The sequence below is a fragment of the Mesoplodon bidens genome, assembly GCF_964165515.1.
Source record: "Mesoplodon bidens genome assembly, chromosome: 8".
Classification (NCBI taxonomy): Eukaryota; Metazoa; Chordata; class Mammalia; order Artiodactyla; family Ziphiidae; genus Mesoplodon; species Mesoplodon bidens.
Window position 1 is genome coordinate 99313565 of NC_138165.1, and position 19464 is coordinate 99333028.

Genomic DNA, 19464 nt, shown 5'->3' on the forward strand with positions numbered 1-19464 from the left:
ACAAATCAGGGGTGCAAGCCAATATGGCCACAGTAAACCAAAGAGGAGAGCAACCTGAAGGCAGAGATGTTGGCTTGAGCCAGGTTCATGCAGATGATGATAAAGAATTTGAACTTGATATATGTGTGATAGGAAGCTTTTGGAGGCTTTTGAAAAAAGAAGTGCCATGATGTGATTATTATTTCAAAAAGATCACTCTTATTGTTGCAGGATGAACTGTAGTAAAGCAAGAATGGAAATGGCCATCTAAAGGACCTTTATGATATCCAAGCAATAAATTTTGGTGGCTTGACAGACTCAGATATAGAGAACAAACTAATGGTTACCAGTGGGGAGGGGAGGGAAGGGCTATATAGGGGTGGGGGAGGGAGAGGTACAAAATATTGGGTGTAAGATGGGCTCAAGGATGTATTGTACAACCCAGGGAATGTAGCCAATATTTTGTAATAATTTGTAAATGGAAAGTAACCTTTAAAAATTGTATAAAATGTTTTTAAAAATTTGGTGGCTTGAACTAGTGTAGTAAAGGCATAGGTGACAAAAATAGTCTGAATTTTTAAAAGCTTTTGAAGAGACATTTGACAGGTCTCAGAGGTAAGCTGGAGGTGAGAGAGAGGGATAAGCGAAGTCTAGAAGCAGATTCTTCAGGCTGGACTCACCAGTCAGCCCCACAGCAACATAGATTGGGTTTCCTTCTTAGCCCCTCTGACAGTTGTCCAGAGAGGTGACATTGCCCCTCTCCTCCACTCTGACAGGGGGCATCAGCAGATTAGACATAAAACAGAGTGTCCCTCACCCCTGATTGCCAGTGGGAACACTGAATCCACACCCAGCAGGTTCAGGGTCAGCAGTCTTGGGATTAAACCCTGTCTCTACAGTCTCTGCAAAACTACTTCACCTCTTGGGTCTCAACTTCCTCTTTACAATGGAAGTAATGACTGACAGCAGCAAGTGCTGGCAAAGATGTGGAGTCACAGGAACTCTCATTCATTGCTGGTGGGAATGCAAAAGGGTACAGACAGTTTGGAAGACAATCTGGCAGTTTCTTAAAAAACTAACATACTCTTACTATACAATCTAGCAATCACACTCCTTGGTGTTTACCCAAAGGAGTTGAAAACCTAAGTCCACACAAAATCCTGCACACGGATGTTTATAGCAGCTTTATTCATAATTGCCAAAACTTGGAAGCAACCAAAATGTCCTTCAGTCAATAAATGGATAAATAAATTCCAGACAGGGGAATATTATTCAGCATTAAAAAGAAATGAGCTATCAAGCCATGAAGTTATGGAGGAAACTTAAATACAAATTACTAAGTGAAAGAGGCCAATCTGAAAAAGCTACATACTGTATGAGTCCAAGTACATGACATTCTGGAAAAGACAAAACTACAGAGAAAGTAAAAAGATCAGTGGTTTCCAGGATTGGGGTAAAAGCAGAGCACAGAGGACTTTCACGGCCATGAAAATATTCTGTGTGGTATTATAATGATGGATGGATGTCTTTATAAATTTGTCCAGGCCCATAGAATGTATAACACCAAGAGTGAAGCCTTAAGTAAATCATGGACTTTGAGTAATTATGATGTGTTAATGTAGGTTCATCCTTGGTTAAAAAAAGAAAAATGTACCATTCTGGTGAGTGATGTTGATAATGGGGGAGGCCATGCATGTGCTGGGGTAGGGAGTATATGGAAAACATCTATACCTCCTTTGATATTTTATTGTAAACCTAAAAATGCCTAAAAAATAAGAAAATAAATGGGGGTAATAATGTCCACTTTGTAGGGTTCTTGAGCACTAAGTGGGAAGACTGTGTGGACGAGTACCTACCATGGTGTGACCCTCTCCCCACTGGAGCACCAACTTTACATGAAGCAAAGGCAGCATCCTCCATGAAGCATTAGTTCTCTAGGTTGTGAATAAGTACTTTCTGGAAAAAATGTTTCTATCACTCAAATACAATTAGGAAACACCAAATTAAAAGGTCTCTTTGCAGTAGGAGTTTCCCAAGCCTGCAATGGGCTCAGATGTACTGTGACTCTCCACAAGGGAGAAGAGACTGCAAAATTTCTGAATGTTTCTAAAGCATTTTTCATCACAGGACCTTATTTTCTTGAGTATCTCCTGCAAAGACTTGGATGTTATCCCATATGTTGGTTTTCCTCCAATATGTTATGATTTTTAAAATATTTCCATGAACAAATGAGTTTTGCAATATTGGCTATAAAAAAAAAAAGACTTGGATGTTTCACACCTAGGGGAGGAGTGGGGTAAAAGCAGAGTGGTCCAAGGACGCCCTAGTAAATACTCAGGAGAAAAAAAACATTAACCCACTCACTTTCTCTGCAGGGAAGTGGGTATGATGAGGTCCAGTCTCAGCCTTCAAGCTGCTGGGAAGGGTGGTTCAGAGGAGTGGACTCTGAGGCCAATTCCAAAAGGTCAAATACCAGGGAAGGTTCTGGAGCCATACGGAACTGGGAGGAGAATGCAAGCAAGGAACCTGAGGTCAGAGGTCAGAGATCAGAGTTGGAAAACCCCACCTCTATGGGCCCCAAAGCTGGGGGCAACAAAAGAAAAGAGGGGATACGGAGCCAGGGATGAGCACAGGTCGACAGAGAGGGAGTGATGTTCAGTCTTGGCTCAAAGCAAACCTTGTGACTACGGAATTGTGACCCTGTGTCCCTCCCCTGATCTCTGGCTTGGCATGTTCTATTTGGGCTGGGGCAGGGCCTCTTAGAGGCAAGGGCTGCTTAGATGATTGGGATGTTTTCATGGATTTGCCAACGGGATAGAAATGGGTCACTTTGCACCAAGGTGGGGTACCTCTGCTGGAGCAGCAAACATGGAGAGGCCCCTTGGAGAAGGTTGGTGGCAGGGAGGGACTTCAAGCAGGAGTCTGCAGAGAAGAGCCAGGGATGGGCCACATGGTGAATGGCTTGTTTCTCAGTGTTGCACGGGCTTAGCTTGAACCCACAGCGATTTCTCTCACTCTAGGTCAGAAGTCCACGGAGGACCCTGTGCAGGATCCTGTGTGTCTATCTCCAAGGACATCCAGAACTTGGAAACACCTGAAAGACACAACCACATTCCTCTCTTGCCCTCCTCCTTCTGGTCGAACTTCCATTCTTCCATTTTGAGCACATTCTTGGACAATCTAGGAATAGGCAGGAGTCCGTTTTTAAAAACACTGTGAGCCAGGAATGTGACCTTTCACTCAGCTGTTTCTTTGGCAAAGTTCCTCAACACATGTATCATCTACCCACTCACCAGCATCCTGAACCAATTTACTTCCTGACTGCAGTGTGGCTGTCTCAGAAGAATGTCTGTCACTGCAACAGCTCAATTCCACTCATTCAAGTACCCATAACTGGGTTTAGCTGACATTTATTGAGGACTTTCTGATTGTTAGGCATTGAACCAAGCTCTTACAAGCTTTACTTCATTTAATTCCCACAACAACCTTAAACAAAAAGGGGATTTTTTTCCCCTCAGTTTCACTGATGAAAAAATTGAGAAGTTAGTCAAAACACAAGGTCCCACAGAGAATAAGTGGCAGAGCTGGATTCAAACCCAGCTCCAGCTTCAATATTAAATATGTTAACTATGACATCGAATAAGGAATTCTAGTCTAAACGTGGCATTGAATAAGGAATTCTGGTCTAACTTCAGCACTAAACAAGGAATCTGGAGATGTGGGTTCCAGCTCCAGCTCCGCAATTCGCTATCCAATAGGAAAGTCACTTGCTGAAAATAAATTTATTTTAAACTTATTCAAAAGGTTTTCAATTATAATAAAGACATGGGGCACGGGAAAGTGTTAAGGGTGAGAGAGCTAGATTGCAACTTACCTGGAGTGATCAACAAAGAACTCTCTGGGGAGGTGACGTAGGTAGTAAGTTCCAAAACATGCAAAATTTCAGAAGAAAGCAAGAGCTTATCACATGTTGGAGGTGCAGTTACATGGGGCATACTGGGATCACTGAGGTAGAGAGACTGGGACAAGACCTCGTTCCACTCCAAGGAGTTTGGACATTATCTTACTGGCACCAGGGGACCACGGAAGGGTTTAGAGTAACAAAGGGAAAAGTATCTTAGCTGTGCTTTGCTCAGTCCCAAAGAAATCACTGGCACAGGACCTGAGTTAGAAAATTCCTCTCAAATTCTTCATTGGAAAGACTGAAACAGTCAATGTCTCTTTCCCTGAAAAAGGGCAAACATTGTGAACTATATCTGATGTTTTTCAACAGAACAAAAATGTGACCATGATTATATTCCTGGTCAAGGCTCTGAAGACAGACTTTTACAGAAATAACCACAAAAGCCACAATGAGATACATATAACAAGTCTTACAGTATCTGGTTTCAGAAAGACATAAATCAATTAAAGAGCATAAGAATCCCACGCACCCACAGCTTACTCTGTGGAAACGTGGAGGAAGGGGTCCTGAGAGATGCTGGGAAAAGGAGAAGCTTCTTTAAGTGAAAATGAAGAATAGAGTGTCCTGAGCTTGAACAGCTCTCCAAGTAAACTGTGCAACCCTGGTCACCTCCTTGCTACAAGGGTCCTAAAAGCCAGAGCACAGGTATCAGGAGCTGTCAGGTCTATTCCTTAAGCTCAAGGCAGAACATCCTCAAATTTTTAAATGTGCAGTTTATCCAACATCTGCTTTGAGCACTTAGGAGTGAGAAGACATGGGTGAGCCATGGCAATCCATAAAGCCTTCCTAAGACAGACAAAATTCACAATCACAGACCCATGGCCCTCACTAGCCATCCCTTTATTGGTGGTAAAACATCCTCACATGAATTACTTAATAGTTACATAACTATCCCTCTATCCTAGGACCAATAGATCTAAATCTATCCATTTAGATTGGTCCTAATCTTTTGAACTATTGCAAAACTATTGCAAAGATCATCCTTGTTCAAGTAGATGCTCCATATTTTGGATTATTGCTTAAGTAAGATCTGGAATAGGCAAATTTATTGTGGAAAGGGCCAGATAGCAAAAATTTAAGGTTTTGTGGGGCATGCAGTCTTCCTCCTCCTCCTCCTTTTTCTTTCTGTTTCCTCTTTTAATAATTCTTTAAAACTGCACATCCATCCTTAACTGGCTGGTCATACAAAAAGAGTCCTTGGGTTGGATTTGGCCCATGGATCAGTTTGCCAACTCCTGCATTACATTCTCAAAATTCCTGGGTCAAAAGATATGATCATTAAAATGTTATTTACATACACTAACATTGCTTCTTCAGCAATGTATGCTGTTCACCTGTGGCATCCAACATTGGGTGTCATGTTTAGTTTTCATTCCTTTTTTGCTAAATATCACTTGAATTTTCATTAAAGAAATTTTGCCAGAAATTCTTATCATTCCAATTTTACTAAAACTTTTAAGAGTTTGGAAATGGAGCCCATGGCCCTAGAAAAATAAAATGCCCCCCATGCCTTTCTTTTAACTGTACCGTGGGGAGGCAGCCTAACCATATCATAGAAGGTACCATGTCACGTCAGGCCCTCAGCACACTGAGGATATTATGCTCCAAGGCTAGCCTGTGGCCTTTCCAAGCTATGTAAAAATTAGCTTTTCTTTGGGGAATTATCCTGAATATGTCAAAGGAAGAGACTATTTTAAACCTAGAGTTTGCCTATGATTAAAGCTCATCTTGTGTCAAATTTGTCCTCTTGGCCTCAGGGGTGATATTAGTCTCACGCTCCCTTTGTCCAGTGAAACAAGCAATTCATCCTGGCCCCCACCACAGCTGCAGGCAGGAGTCCAGGAAGGACCCCACGGGGAGAGGGGGAGGAGGAAGACCACCATGTTTGCCTTAAAGGAATCCTCTTCTTTGAATTCAGTATGTAAGAACTGGCATTCAAGTGCAATTTCTGTAATCTCTAATTTCTGTAAACTCACAGGATGCTCTATTTTTCTTCCATGAAGCTATTTTAGGCAAAACAAACCATCTCCCCAACATCAGAGTTGGGATAGCTCTTCTGCCACTTATCACACTGATCTCAGATGGCCTGGATTGGCAGTAGCTTGAAGCAGGATCTCAGTTCCCTGACCAGAGATTGAAGCCAGGCCACAGCAGTGAGAGCACTGAATCCTAACCACTAGACCATGAGGGCCAGTGGCTAGTGACAAGGCCCTGGCTTGTCTGCTTTGTAGAAATGAATTTCAACAAAGAGATGGAAAGTAGTGAAGCAAGTAAGGTGTTTAATAGGAGGAAAAAGAGTACAGTACTTGTGGATGGACACACGGGCAGGTTCAGAGAGAGTCACACCTCACTTCTTGACAAGTGTAGTCAGGAAGTTCTCCTTGACCTCAAGAATGAGAAATATGTGGTCTGTTTATCTCTTATCTGGGCAGAACTCAGCTCCTCCTTCCCACCCCACCCCAACATTGTCTTTATCTTGGAGTATCTGTCTACAGGGGACAGACTTCACTGCTCAGCCTGGGGCCTATCTATCTCCTGCCTCAAGATGATCCAGAAGAGAAACCAACACCAGCATTGACTAAGCACTTTCGAAGTCACACAATTGGTGTGTGACTGAATCCTGAAGTTCCAGGTCCAAAACCCACTTTACTATCAATTCAGAGATTCTAGGTACTAATTTCAAGAGTTTATAAAATGGAATATGTAAAAAGATTCCCTTGGTCTTAGAAGCTGAGAAAGACCCACCTCTCCCCTTGCTCCCATGCAGGTCTGCCTTTCCTGATCCTCATAGGGACCAGTCCCAGCAAGGTTGACAACGTTCCCCAGGCAGAGTTAGAACCCCAAGTCTGAAAAATTGTCAGTTCTACATACTTACCTTTTGTTTACCTCATCTTTTTCCCTTGGGAACATGGAGATACATCCAATGTCAGAAGAAATAGAGCTAAGAGTCTTTCTCCAGCCACTTCATCTCTGGCTCTAACTATGTAATCCTGGTAAAGAGGAGAGATCCAAACTCCTCACAGGACCCACTACACTCTGCCCCCAAAACACCTTCCCTGGCTTTCCCCTTACTGGTCTCCATAATTATTTGTTTTCAATACCATACTCCTAAGTGATAGCATCTGACTAAGGTTGTTGTTGGGGGTCCGCAAGACCAACCTCGGGCTCGATAATTCACTAGGACTCACAAGTCTCAGAAGCTATGAGGCACAGTTACAGTTTATGGCAGTAAAAGGATAGAAAATAAAATCAGCAAAGGGAAAAGGGATGTGGGGCAAAGTCCAAGAGAAACCAGGCACAAGCTTCCATGTGTCCCCTCTTGGTGGCGTTGAAACAGAAGGGAAAGGGGCAGGGCACAACTTTTAAAAGAATGACATAGCCCAAGGACACGACATAAACTGATTAGAACGAAACAGGTCCAAGATGGCAGATGAGTCGACTTCCACTAGACCTTGAACCTCAGTATATGCTCACTGTAACACATCAAGAAGCTAAATGACACACCCACCCACTCCATGACAGTTCCAAGGCTGGCCAAAAGGTCAATAAGTGGGCAGTGGCTCAATTCCTGGAAATCCCCACTCCCTCCCCAAAATAGCTGGAATACTCCTCCCACTCATTAGCCTATGAAATGACCCACCCCTATAAAAACTGACAACCCCATACCCTGGTGCCACTCTCGCCTTCTGAGATGGCCCACACTCTGTCTGTGGAGTGTGTTTCTCTCTAAATAAATCCACTTCTTACCTATCACTTTGTCTCTCACTGAATTCTTTTTTTTTCAATATATAGTGTAATATTTTATTGAGGTATAATTGATATATAACATTATATTAGTTTTGGGTGCAACATATTGATTCAATATTTGTATGTATTGCACAATGATTATCACGATAACTCTAGTTAATATCTCTCTCACTGAATTCTTTCTGTGATGGGACATCAAGAACCTGAGCTTCATTAAGTCCTGTTACCAGGTGTGTGATCTAACTTAGAGAACCATGGGTTCAAGACCCAATCTGAGTTGCACGGTTTCAGTGTCACATGGGAATACGCTTAATTCTCCCAGCAGCCATGTGCACAAAACATGCTAAGTGCTGCCAACTGGGGATGCTCACTGGGCCTTGGCATCCAGGAGTTCTACTGCGGATCAGTCCTGAAGGTGGGCAGAGCCCATGTGACTGATCTCAGGTACTCAGATTTCAGCCCCAACCCAGAGTTAAAAAAAAAAAAAAAAAAACAGGTGTTTACCATCAATCACATTGTCAGGATAAACTGTCACACTGCAGTAGCATGGCCCATCCCTCAGGCATAAAAAACACTCTTATCAGGCAGAACACCGCTCTGAGGGCTCAGAGGTTATCTCCCTAGAGCCAGCCAGCTGGAGGCAGGTTTTTATTTAGAATGTGCCCGGTCTAAGCAACTCAGACCTGCTGAATTAACCCTTTCCTGTACTAGTTGTGATCTGAGAAAAAGACAGATCCCTTCAAATGCTTTTTTGGAATAAAAAGGGACAATGGGACCAATCCAAACCTCATGGATTCAGTGGAAACCCCATGACCAAGGTTTTAACCTGAACTTCCACTGGAGGTTCAAAAGTATTAATTTATGTAACAAACATTAAGTAGATATCTTGATAGCAATATGAAGCTCACAGCTTCTGCCCTGAAGACACTCACAGTCTTGAGGTAGAGGCACCCTGTTGTCAACATATTATCATGTATCTCTGACCCACAATGTTCTCTGCTCCTGTAGCATCTGATGTCATCCATTAATGCTGGGGAAGAGGTAATGGGGGAAGTTTCACAGGAGCTGACACCTGAACTGAGGCCCAGGTGGTGGCCAAGAATTGCCAGGTCAACAGTGAGCAGGGTACCCTGAAAGCAGGAAAGGAAAAGGTAGGATTTTCAAGCCAAGGGTACAGCACTTGTATTAGAGACAGAGAGCTCAGTGTACTGGGGGTTTCTGGACTATCATAAATAATGAGGACTTTTCTAAGTCCTCATTATTTACATGATATCATATAAAAGAGGACTTTTCTAAGTCCTCTCTCTAAGGTCAACTTTGTAAGGCTAGTTTTTACTGGGTAGTTTATGGCAGTTTCCCAACATTTTTTACATCATAGCACTCATAAAAAATAATCCAACTTGGCTCTCAGACCTCCTTGACAATTTTTGCTCATTCTAAATTCTTAAGCTACTATTCTTCATCTATTAACAGGAGCATGAAATGAGAGAATCAATAAATGGAGAACCTTTACATTTACCAACACAAAATAACTTATTCTCTTTTATGCTGCCTGTCCTTCCTTACCTGCTCATCCGTTCTAAATTTTTAAAAGAAACTGCCCCTCTTGTCCCTTATAAGTAATATCTTAGCTAGGTCTAGTGTGAATTGTAACTTATTGGTGGTTACCATTCCCAAGGCAAATACCACCTTCTGCTATGGTAAGCTTCTTTGAAAGGCGTTTTTCCATCTCTGTTTACCAATGTGCCTTCATACCTTTGTTTTCACATCACCTGCATTTGTACAGATCTCACATGGTATCTAAAAAGCAAGTCAACTCATTTTTGGAGCAGAGGGCAAAGCAAGGCTGAAGAGACAGAGATGAATTAGCACATCACTACTTTCTACTCCATGAGTTAGAAAAAAATCATCAGAAAGGGAGGTTCCATTCTAACAAAAAGCCAACCCCTGTAATCACGTGGAAGAGTCATACATTGTCCATGTGACACAGTTAAAAACACAAAGAGTGTACACCTTTGGGTAGAAGTGAACCATATATATATATTTTTAGGAGGCTGTTCTTTCTACAACCACATCAACAAAACCCTCGGGTTCTCTCCCCTTGCTGTTAAGAGCTGGTGATGGGTTTGCCACCCAGATGAATGGCTTCAACATAAAAGCTCAGTGTCACTCACATAAAAGATACGGAATTAAGGCTGACCTGGAAATGTGATAGTTTAACTTCCGGTCCCAACTCACTTGTGTTCTTTTCTTGTTTCTTCTTTCTCAAGAAAATAAATATATCTTTGTGGTACCACCAGTAAGTGCTCAAGCCCAAGAGGCTTCTCTGCTCACCCGCCGGGGCGGGCGGGGGCTGGGAGCTGAGGGTCGGGCTTCGGTCGGAGCGCAGGGAGAGGACTGGGGTTGGAGGCGTGAACACAGCCTGCTGGGGGTTAGTGGACCACGGCTAGCCGGGAGGGAATCCGGGAAAGTCTGGACATGCCGAAGAGACAAGAAACTTTTTCTTCCCTCTTTGTTTCCTGGTGCGCGAGGAGAGGGGATTAAGAGCGCTGCTTAAAGGAGCTCCAGAGACGGGCGTGAGCCGCGGCTAAAAGCGCGGACCCCAGAGATGGGCATGAGACGCTAAGGCTGCTGCTGCCGCCACCAAGAAGCCTGTGTGTGAGCGCAGGTCACTGTCCACGCCCCGCTTCCGGGGAGCCTGTGCAGCCCGGCACTGCCAGGGTCCCGTGATCCAAGGACGGCTTCCCCGGGAGAGCGCACAGCGCGCCTCAGGCTAGTGCAATGTCACGCCGGCCTCTGCTGCCGCAGGCTCGTCCCGCCTCCTTACCCCTCCCTCCCCCAGGCCTGAGTGAGCCAGAGTCCCCGAAGCAGCTACTCCTTTAGCCTGTCCTGTCTGAGCAAAGAATAGAAGCCCTCAGGCGACCTACACGCAGAAGCGGGGCCAAATCCAAAGCTGAGCCCTGGGAGCTATGAGAAAAAAGAAGAGAAAGGGAAATCTCTCCCAGCAGCCTCAGAAGCAGCAGATTAAAGCTCCACAATCAACTTGATGTACCCTGCATCTGTGGAATACATGAATAGACAACAAATCATCCCAAATTGAGGAGGTGGACTTTGAGAGCAAGATTTATTATTTTTTCCCCTTTTCCTCTTTTTGTGAGTGTGTATGTGTATGCTTCTCTGTGAGATTTTCTCTATATAGCTTTGCTTCCACCATTTGTCCTAGGGTTCTATCCGTACGTGTTTTTTTTTTCTTTTTAAAAAATTTTTTTTCTTAATAATTATTTTTATTTTAATAACTTTATTTTATTTTATTTTATATTCTTTCTTTCTTTCCTTCCTTCCCTCCTTCCTTCCTTCCCCCCTCCCTCCCTCCCTCCCTCCTTTCTTTCTTTCTTTCTTTCTTTCTTTCTTTCTTTCTTTCTTTCTTTCTACTTTTTCTCCCTTTTATTCTGAGCCGTGTGGATGAAAGACTCTTGGTGCTGCAACCAGGAGTCAGTGCTGTCCTGTGAGGTGGGAGAGCCAAATTCAGGACACTGGTCCACAAGAGACCTCCCAGCTCCACATAATATCAAATGGAGAAAATCTCCCAGAGATCTCCATCTCAACACCAGCACCCAGCTTCACTCAACGACCAGCAAGCTACAGTGCTGGACACCCTATGCCAAACAACTAGCAGGACAGGAACACAACCCCACCCATTAGCAGAGAGGCTGCCTAAAATCATAAGTCCACAGACACCCCAAAACACGCCACCAGATGTGGACCTGCCCATCAGAAAGACGAGATCCAGCCTCATCCACCACAACACAGGCACTAGTCTTCTCCGCCAGGAAGCCTACACTACCCACTGAACCAACCTTAGCCACTGGGGACAGACACCAAAAACAGTGGGAACTACGAACCTGCAGCCTGCAAAAAGGAGACCCCAAACACAGTAAGATAAGCAAAATGAGAAGACAGAAAAACACACAACAGATGAAGGAGAAGATAAAAACCCACCAAACCTAACAAATGAAGAGGAAATAGGCAGTCTACCTGAAAAAGAATTCAGAATAATGATAGTAAAGATGATCCAAAATCTTGGATATAGAATAGACAAAATGCAAGAAACATTAAACAAGGACCTAGAAGAACTAAAGATGAAATAAGCAATGATGAACAACACAATAAATGAAATTAAAAATACTCTAGATTGGATCAATAGCAGAATAACTGAGGCAGAAGAATGGATAAGTGACCTGGAAGATAAAATAGTGGAAATAACTACTGCAGAGTAGAATAAAGAAAAAAAAATGAAAAGAACTGAGGACAATCCCAGAGACCTCTGGGACAACATTAAACACAGCAACATTCGAATTATAGGGGTTCCAGAAAAAGAAGAGAAAAAGAAAAGGACTGAGAAAATATTTGAAGAGATTATAGTTGAAAACTTCCCTAATATGGGAAAGGAAATAGTTAATCAAGTCCAGGAAGCACAGAGAGTTCCATACAGGATAAATCCAAGGAGAAATACGCCAGGACACATATTAATCAAACTGTCAAAAATTAAATACAAAGAAAACATATTAAAGCAGCAAGGGAAAAACAACAAATAACACACAAGGGAATCCCCATCAGGATAACAGCTGATCTCTCAGCAGAAACTCTGCAAGCCAGAAGGGACTGGCAGGACATATTTAAACTGATGAAGGACAAAAACCAGCAACCAAAATTACTCTACGCAGCAAGGATCTCGTTCAGATTTGATGGAGAAATTAAAACGTTTACAGACAAGCAAAAGCTGAGAGAGTTCAGCACCACCAAACCAGCTTTACAACAAATGCTAAAGGAACTTCTCTAGGCAAGAAACACAACAGAAGGAAAAGACCTACAATAACGAACCCAAAACAATTAAGAAAATGGGAATAGGAACATACATATCGATAATTACCTTAAATGTAAATGGACTAAATGCTCCCACCAAAAGACACAGATTAGCTGAATGGATACAAAAAATAAGACCATATATATGCTGTCTACAATAGACCCACTTCAGAACTAGAGACACATACAGACTGAAAGTAAGGGGATGGAAAAAGATATTCCATCCAAATGGAAATCAAAAGAAAGTTAGAGTAGCAATTCTCATATCAGACAAAATAGACTTTAAAATAAAGACTATTAGAAGAGATAAAGAAGGACACTACATAATGATAAAGGGATCGATCCAAGAAGAAGATATAACAATTGTAAATATTTATGCACCAAACATAGGAGCACCTCAATACATAAGGCAAATACTAACAGCCATAAAAGGGGAAATCCACAGTAACATATTCATAATAGGGGACTTTAACACCCCACTTTCACCAATGGACAGATCATCCAAAATGAAAATAAATAAGGAAACACAAGCTTTAAATGATACATTAAACAAGATGGACTTAATTGATATTTATAGGACATTCCATCCAAAAACAACAGAATACACATTTTTCTCAAGTGCTCATGGAACATTCTCCAGGATAGATCATATCTTGGGTCACAAATCAAGCCTTGGTAAATTTAAGAAAATTGAAATTGTATCAAGTACCTTTTCGGACCACAATGCTATGAGACTAGATATCAATTACAGGAAAAGATCTGTAAAAAATACAAACACATGGAGGCTAAACTATACACTACTTAATAACGAAGAGATCACTGAAGAAATCAAATAGGAAATCTAAAAATACCAAGAAACAAATGACAGTGAAAACACGACAACCCAAAACCTATGGGATGCAGCAAAAGCAGTTCTAAGAGGGAAGTTTATAGCAATACAATCCTACCTTAAGAAACAGGACACATCACAAATAAACAACCTAATCTTGCACCAAAATAATTAGAGAAAGAAGAACAAAAAACTCCCAAAGTTAGCAGAAGGAAAGAAATCATAAAGATCATATCAGAAAGAAATGAAGGAAATGATAACAAAGATCAATAAAACTAAAAGCTTGTTCTTTGAGAAGATAAACAAAATTGATAAACCATTACCCAGACTCATCAAGAAAAAAAGGGAGAAGACTCAAATCAGTACAATTAGAAATGAAAATGAGAAGTAAGAAGTGACACTGCAGAAATACAAAGGATCATGAGAGATTACTACAAGCAACTCTATGCCAATAAAATGGACAATCTGGAAGAAATGGACAAATTCTTAGAAATGCACAACCTGCCAAGACTGAATTAGGAACAAATAGAAAATATGAACAGACCCATCACAAGCACTGATATGGAAACTGTGATTAAAAATCTTCCAACAAACAAAAGCCCAGGACCAGATGGCTTCACAGGCGAATTCGGTCAAACATTTAGAGAAGAGCTAACACCTATCCTTTTCAAGCTCTTCCAAAATATAGCAGAGGGTGGAACACTCCCAAACTCATTCTATGAGGCCACCATCACCCTGATACCAAAACCAGACAAGGATGTCACAAAGAAAGAAAACTATAGGCCAATATCACTGATGAACATAGATGCAAAAATCCTCAACAAAATACTAGCAAACAGAATCCAACAGCACATGAAAAGGATCATACACCATGATCAAGTGGGGTTTATTCCAGGAATGCAAGGATTATCCAATACATGCAAATCAATCAACGTGATACACCATATTAAAAAATTGAAGGAGAAAAACCATATGATCATCTCAATAGATGCAGAGAAAGCTTTTGACAAAATTCAACACCCATTTATGATAAAAACCCTGCAGAAAGTAGGCATAGAGGGAACTTTCCTCAACATAATAAAGGCCATATATGACAAACCCACAGCCAACATCATTCTCAATGGTGAAAAACTGAAGGCATTTCCACTAAGATCAGGAACAAGACAAGGCTGCCCACTCTCACCACTCTTATTCAACATAGTTTTGGAAGTTTTAGCCACAGCAATCAGAGGAGAAAAGGAAATAAAAGGAATGCAAATTGGAAAGGAGGAAGTAATGCTGTCACTGTTTGCAGATGACATGATACTATACATAGAGAATCCTAAAGATGCTACCAGAAAACTAATAGAGCTAATCAATGAATTTGGTAAAGTTGCAGGATACAAAATTAATGCACAGAAATCTCTGGCATTCCTATACACTAATGATGAAAAATCTGAAAGTGAAATCAAGAAAACACTCCCATTTACCATTGCAACAAAAAGAATAAAATATCTAGGAATAAACCTACCTAAGGAGACAAAAGACCTGTATGCAGAATATTATTAGACACTGATGAAAGAAATTAAAGATGATGCAAATAGATGGAGAGATATACCATGTTCTTGGATCGGAAGAATCAACATTGTGAAATTGACTCTACTACTCAAAGCAATCTACAGATTCAATGCAATCCCTATCAAATTACCACTGGCATTTTTCACAGAACCAGAACAAAAAATTTCACAATTTGTATGGAAACACAAAAGACCCCGAATAGCTAAAGCAATCTTGTTTAAGAAATACGGAGCTGGAAGAATCAGGCTTCCAGACTTCAGACTATACTACAAAGCTACACAAATGAAGACAATATGGTACTGGCACAAAAACAGAACAATTGATCAATGGAACAGGATAGAAAGCCCAGAGATAAACCCACGCACATATGGTCACCTTATCTTTGATAAAGGAGGCAGGAATATACAGTGGAGAAAGGACAGCCTCTTCAATAAGTGGTGCTGGGAAAACTGGACAGGTACATGTAAAAGTATGAGATTAGATCATTCCCTAACACCATACACAAAAATAAGCTCCAAATGGATTAAAGACCTAAATGTAAGGCCAGAAACTATCAAACTCTTAGAGGAAAACATAGGCAGAACACTCTATGACATAAATCACAGCAAGATCCTTTTTGACCCACCTCCTAGAGAAATGGAAATAAAAACAAAAATAAACAAATGGGACCTAATGAAACTTCAAAGCTTTTGTGCAGCAAAGGAAAACCATAAACAAGACCAAAAGACAGCCCTCAGAATGGGAGAAAATATTTGCAAATGAAGCAACTGACAAAGGATTAATCTCCAAAATTTATAAGCAGCTCATGCAGCTCAATAGCAAAAAAACAAACAACCCAATCCAAAAATGGGCAGAAGACCTATATAGACATTTCTCCGAAGAAGATATACAGACTGCCAACAAACACATGAAAGAATGCTCAACATCTTTACTCATTAGAGAAATGCAAATCAAAACTACAATGAGATATCATCTCACACCAGTCAGAATGGCCATCATCAAAAAATCTAGAAACAATAAATGCTGGAGAGGGTGTGGAGAAAAGGGAACACTCTTGCACTGCTGGTGGGAATGTCAATTGGTACAGCCACTATGGAGAACAGTATGGATGTTCCTTAAAATACTACATATAGAACTACCATATGACCCAGCAGTCCCACTACTGGGCATATACCCTGAGAAAACCATAATTCAAAAAGAGTCATGTACCAAAATGTTCATTGCAGCTGTATTTACAATAGCCCGGAGTTGTAAACAACCTAAATGTCCATCATCAGATGAATGGTTAAAGCAGATGTGGTACATATATACAATGGAATATTACTCAGCCATAAAAAGAAATGAAATTGAGCAATTTGTAATGAGGTGGATGGACCTAGAGTCTCTCATACAGAGTGAAGTAAGTCAGAAAGAGAAAGACAAATACTGTATGCTAACACATATATATGGAATTTAAGAAAAAAAAAGTCATGAAGAACCTAGGGGTAAGACAGGAATAAAGACACAGACCTACTAGAGAATGGACTTGAGGATATGAGGAGGGGGAAGGGTAAGCTGTGACAAAGCGAGAGAGTGACATGGACATATATACACTACCAAATGTAAAATAGATAGCTAGTGGAGATCAGCTCAGTGCTTTGTGACCACCTAGAGGGGTGGGATAGGGAGGGTGGGAGGGAGGGAGATGCAAGAGGGAAGAGATATAGGAACATATGTATATGTATAACTGATTCACTTTGTTATAAAGCAGAAACTAGCACACCATTGTAAAGCAATTATACTCCAATAATAATGTAAAAAATAAAACTTGATCCCTTTACCATCACAGGAACTACTGCAGCCAATTAGTTGCCATATTGAATTTAGTTTTTTGTCATCCAGTTTCATTTAGCAAACAGTTATTGATATTTTACTGAGTGTCAGGCACTGATAAGATTTCTGGGGACACAGCTGCAGACAGAAGTGCAGCAGTGTCACCTGAAGATTTGGGAGCCTGTCGTGCTTCAGAAATATAAGATTTTAATGCTATATCTTATTTGTTTGTTTGTTTAGGCTGCACCGGGTCTTAGTTGAGGCACGTGGGATCTTCGTTGTGGTATGTGGGCTCTTAGTTACAGCAAGCACATGGGATCTAGTTCCCTGTTGAACCACCAGGGAAGTCCCTAATTTCTGAACTCAAGACAATACAAGAGATAGTATATCTTGATCAAAAATAAACTATTCTGGTGATCCTCTCGAAATGAGCAGACTGCTTGCTGGTCTAATGAATTTCTTTTTTTTTAATGAATTTCTTAAGGTTCTTCAAAAACATTCCAATCTGGGAGTGTTAAGGAAAATATACCTTTTTAATTTTTTTTTTTTTTTGCCACCCCATGCGGATTGTGGGATCTTAGTTCCCCAACCAGGGTTTGAACCCAGGCCCATGGCAGTGAAAGCACCGAGTCCTAACCACTGGACCACCAGGGAATTGCCAAAAAACATACCTTTTTAAAGGGGGGGGGGTTCAGATTCTGGTTTGATATCTATAGGTTTCCTCCATTATCTGAAAGCAGGGTGTCCTATGAAACATTTCGTAAGCCAAAATGGTATAAAAACAGATAAGGCACAGATGCTTATAGACACAGTTCAAAGCTATGGTGGCTTGAGGCTGAGATGCTGACTGTAACTCCTGGGGAAGGAGTTTGGTAGCGCCAGTCTCCTGTTCAGGGTGCCCGCTGCCTTTATAATGGCTTCACGCAAAACACACACTGAATCGTATTTCGCTTTCTGCTTTTTTGTAAAATCAAAAATCCTCTTCAGATTTCTTTCAGTTATAGAAAACAGGTACTAATGCAGGTCTTTTGTAAAAGCCAAGGGTCGTAAAGCGAACTTTCGAAAAGTAAAAAATAACTATATGAGAAATTGTGTCAGTGAATATAAGACTTTAACAGGCCCTTTAGGAGATTCAGAAAAGCAATCTTTCTCTGACTCTCTGTCTCTCACTCACACACACACACACACACACACACATAAACACACACACACACACAGCTCTCAAGGATTGTGCAGGTCAGCAAGAGATAGGGCATGTATATAAATATTTATAATATAATACTAAAAATAATAAGTACCCTGAGAGGTACTATTGTAAAACAAAGGGGTTTTAGAGGAGGAAGGAAGGCTGGAATAAGAGAGGAGTCATGAAACTGACACTTGAGCTGGGTATTAAAGAATCTGGACATAGGGAGGCGTTAAATAACATTTCAGGTAAAAGGAAAAAGTAGAACAAGCAACAGCCAAGAAGAGTAATACATCGACCTGTGAAAGGATGGGATACGTGACTTGGAGTTCAGATCATGGAAGGTTTTAAAAGCCAGACTAAGAAGCTGCCTCAGCAACCACAGAAGCAAGGTAAAAATTTAGTACAGAGTGACAAGTGTGCAAATTGGTGAGGTGGGCAGGTATAGTGGTGGGGACTGTAGAAGTCAGCAGTGCACACCCTCCAGCTTCAGTTGATTATTGCACGCAGATGTGCAGGGCCTAAGTGGCCAGTTCTTACAATTTTTCAAGAGAAGGAGAAAAAAATCTAAGTTTTATATAAAATCACAAAATTGATTCCATTTTTCATACAGTGAAGGCCAAACAAAATTTGTATGCAGGCTCAGGGTATCTTGTGGTACCCAATTTGTACCTCTACAAAACTGACTTCTTGTGTGGATAGTAACATTAACTTTCTACTTCTCAGCAGCCTCAATTCTTTTTTTTTTAAATAAGTTTATTTAGTTTTTTTTTTAATTTTCATTTTTGGATGTGTTGGGTCTTCATTGCTGTGCATGGGCTTTCTCTAGTTGCAGCGAGTGGGGTCTACTCTTCATTGTGGTGCACGAGTTTCTCATTGCAGTGGCTTCTCTTGCTGTGGAGCACGAACTTTAGGCATGCGGGCTTCAGTAGTTGTGGCACGTGGGCTCAGTAGTTGTGGCTCATGGGCCCTAGAGCACAGGCTCATTAATTGTGGCACATGGGCTTAGTTGCTCTGCAGCATGTGGGATCTTCCCAGACCAGGACTCGAACCCATGTCCCCTGCATCGGCAGGTGGATTCTTAACTGCTCTGTCACCAGGGAAGTCCCTCAGCAGCCTCAATTCTCTCAGTCAGATTTATTATCTGATTACCTCTTCTACATAATTAATTGTGTGTATTAACTCTAAAGGGTGCTATGTTTTTCCATTCTCTGAAGAAAACCTTGATTAAACATATCCTGATCCCACTGATGGTAGCCCACGATTGTTTCATGTGTCAGGGTAGGTTCACTGCTGTAACCAACAAATCCAGGAGTTCAGGGACTTAACATCATAGAAGTTTACTTCTGTCACACATGTTTACTTCTGTCCAGTGTGAATATTCCTTCTTGGTTGGCTTTCCTGACAACCGTTTTAGGTTCCTTCCATCTCATGGCTCTCTGCCTTCTCTGGATCTTAGAGTATTTTCCTTTGGCTATAAACCGGGAAAGACAGAGAATGGAGGGTCACACGAGGGAGTGTTTTAAG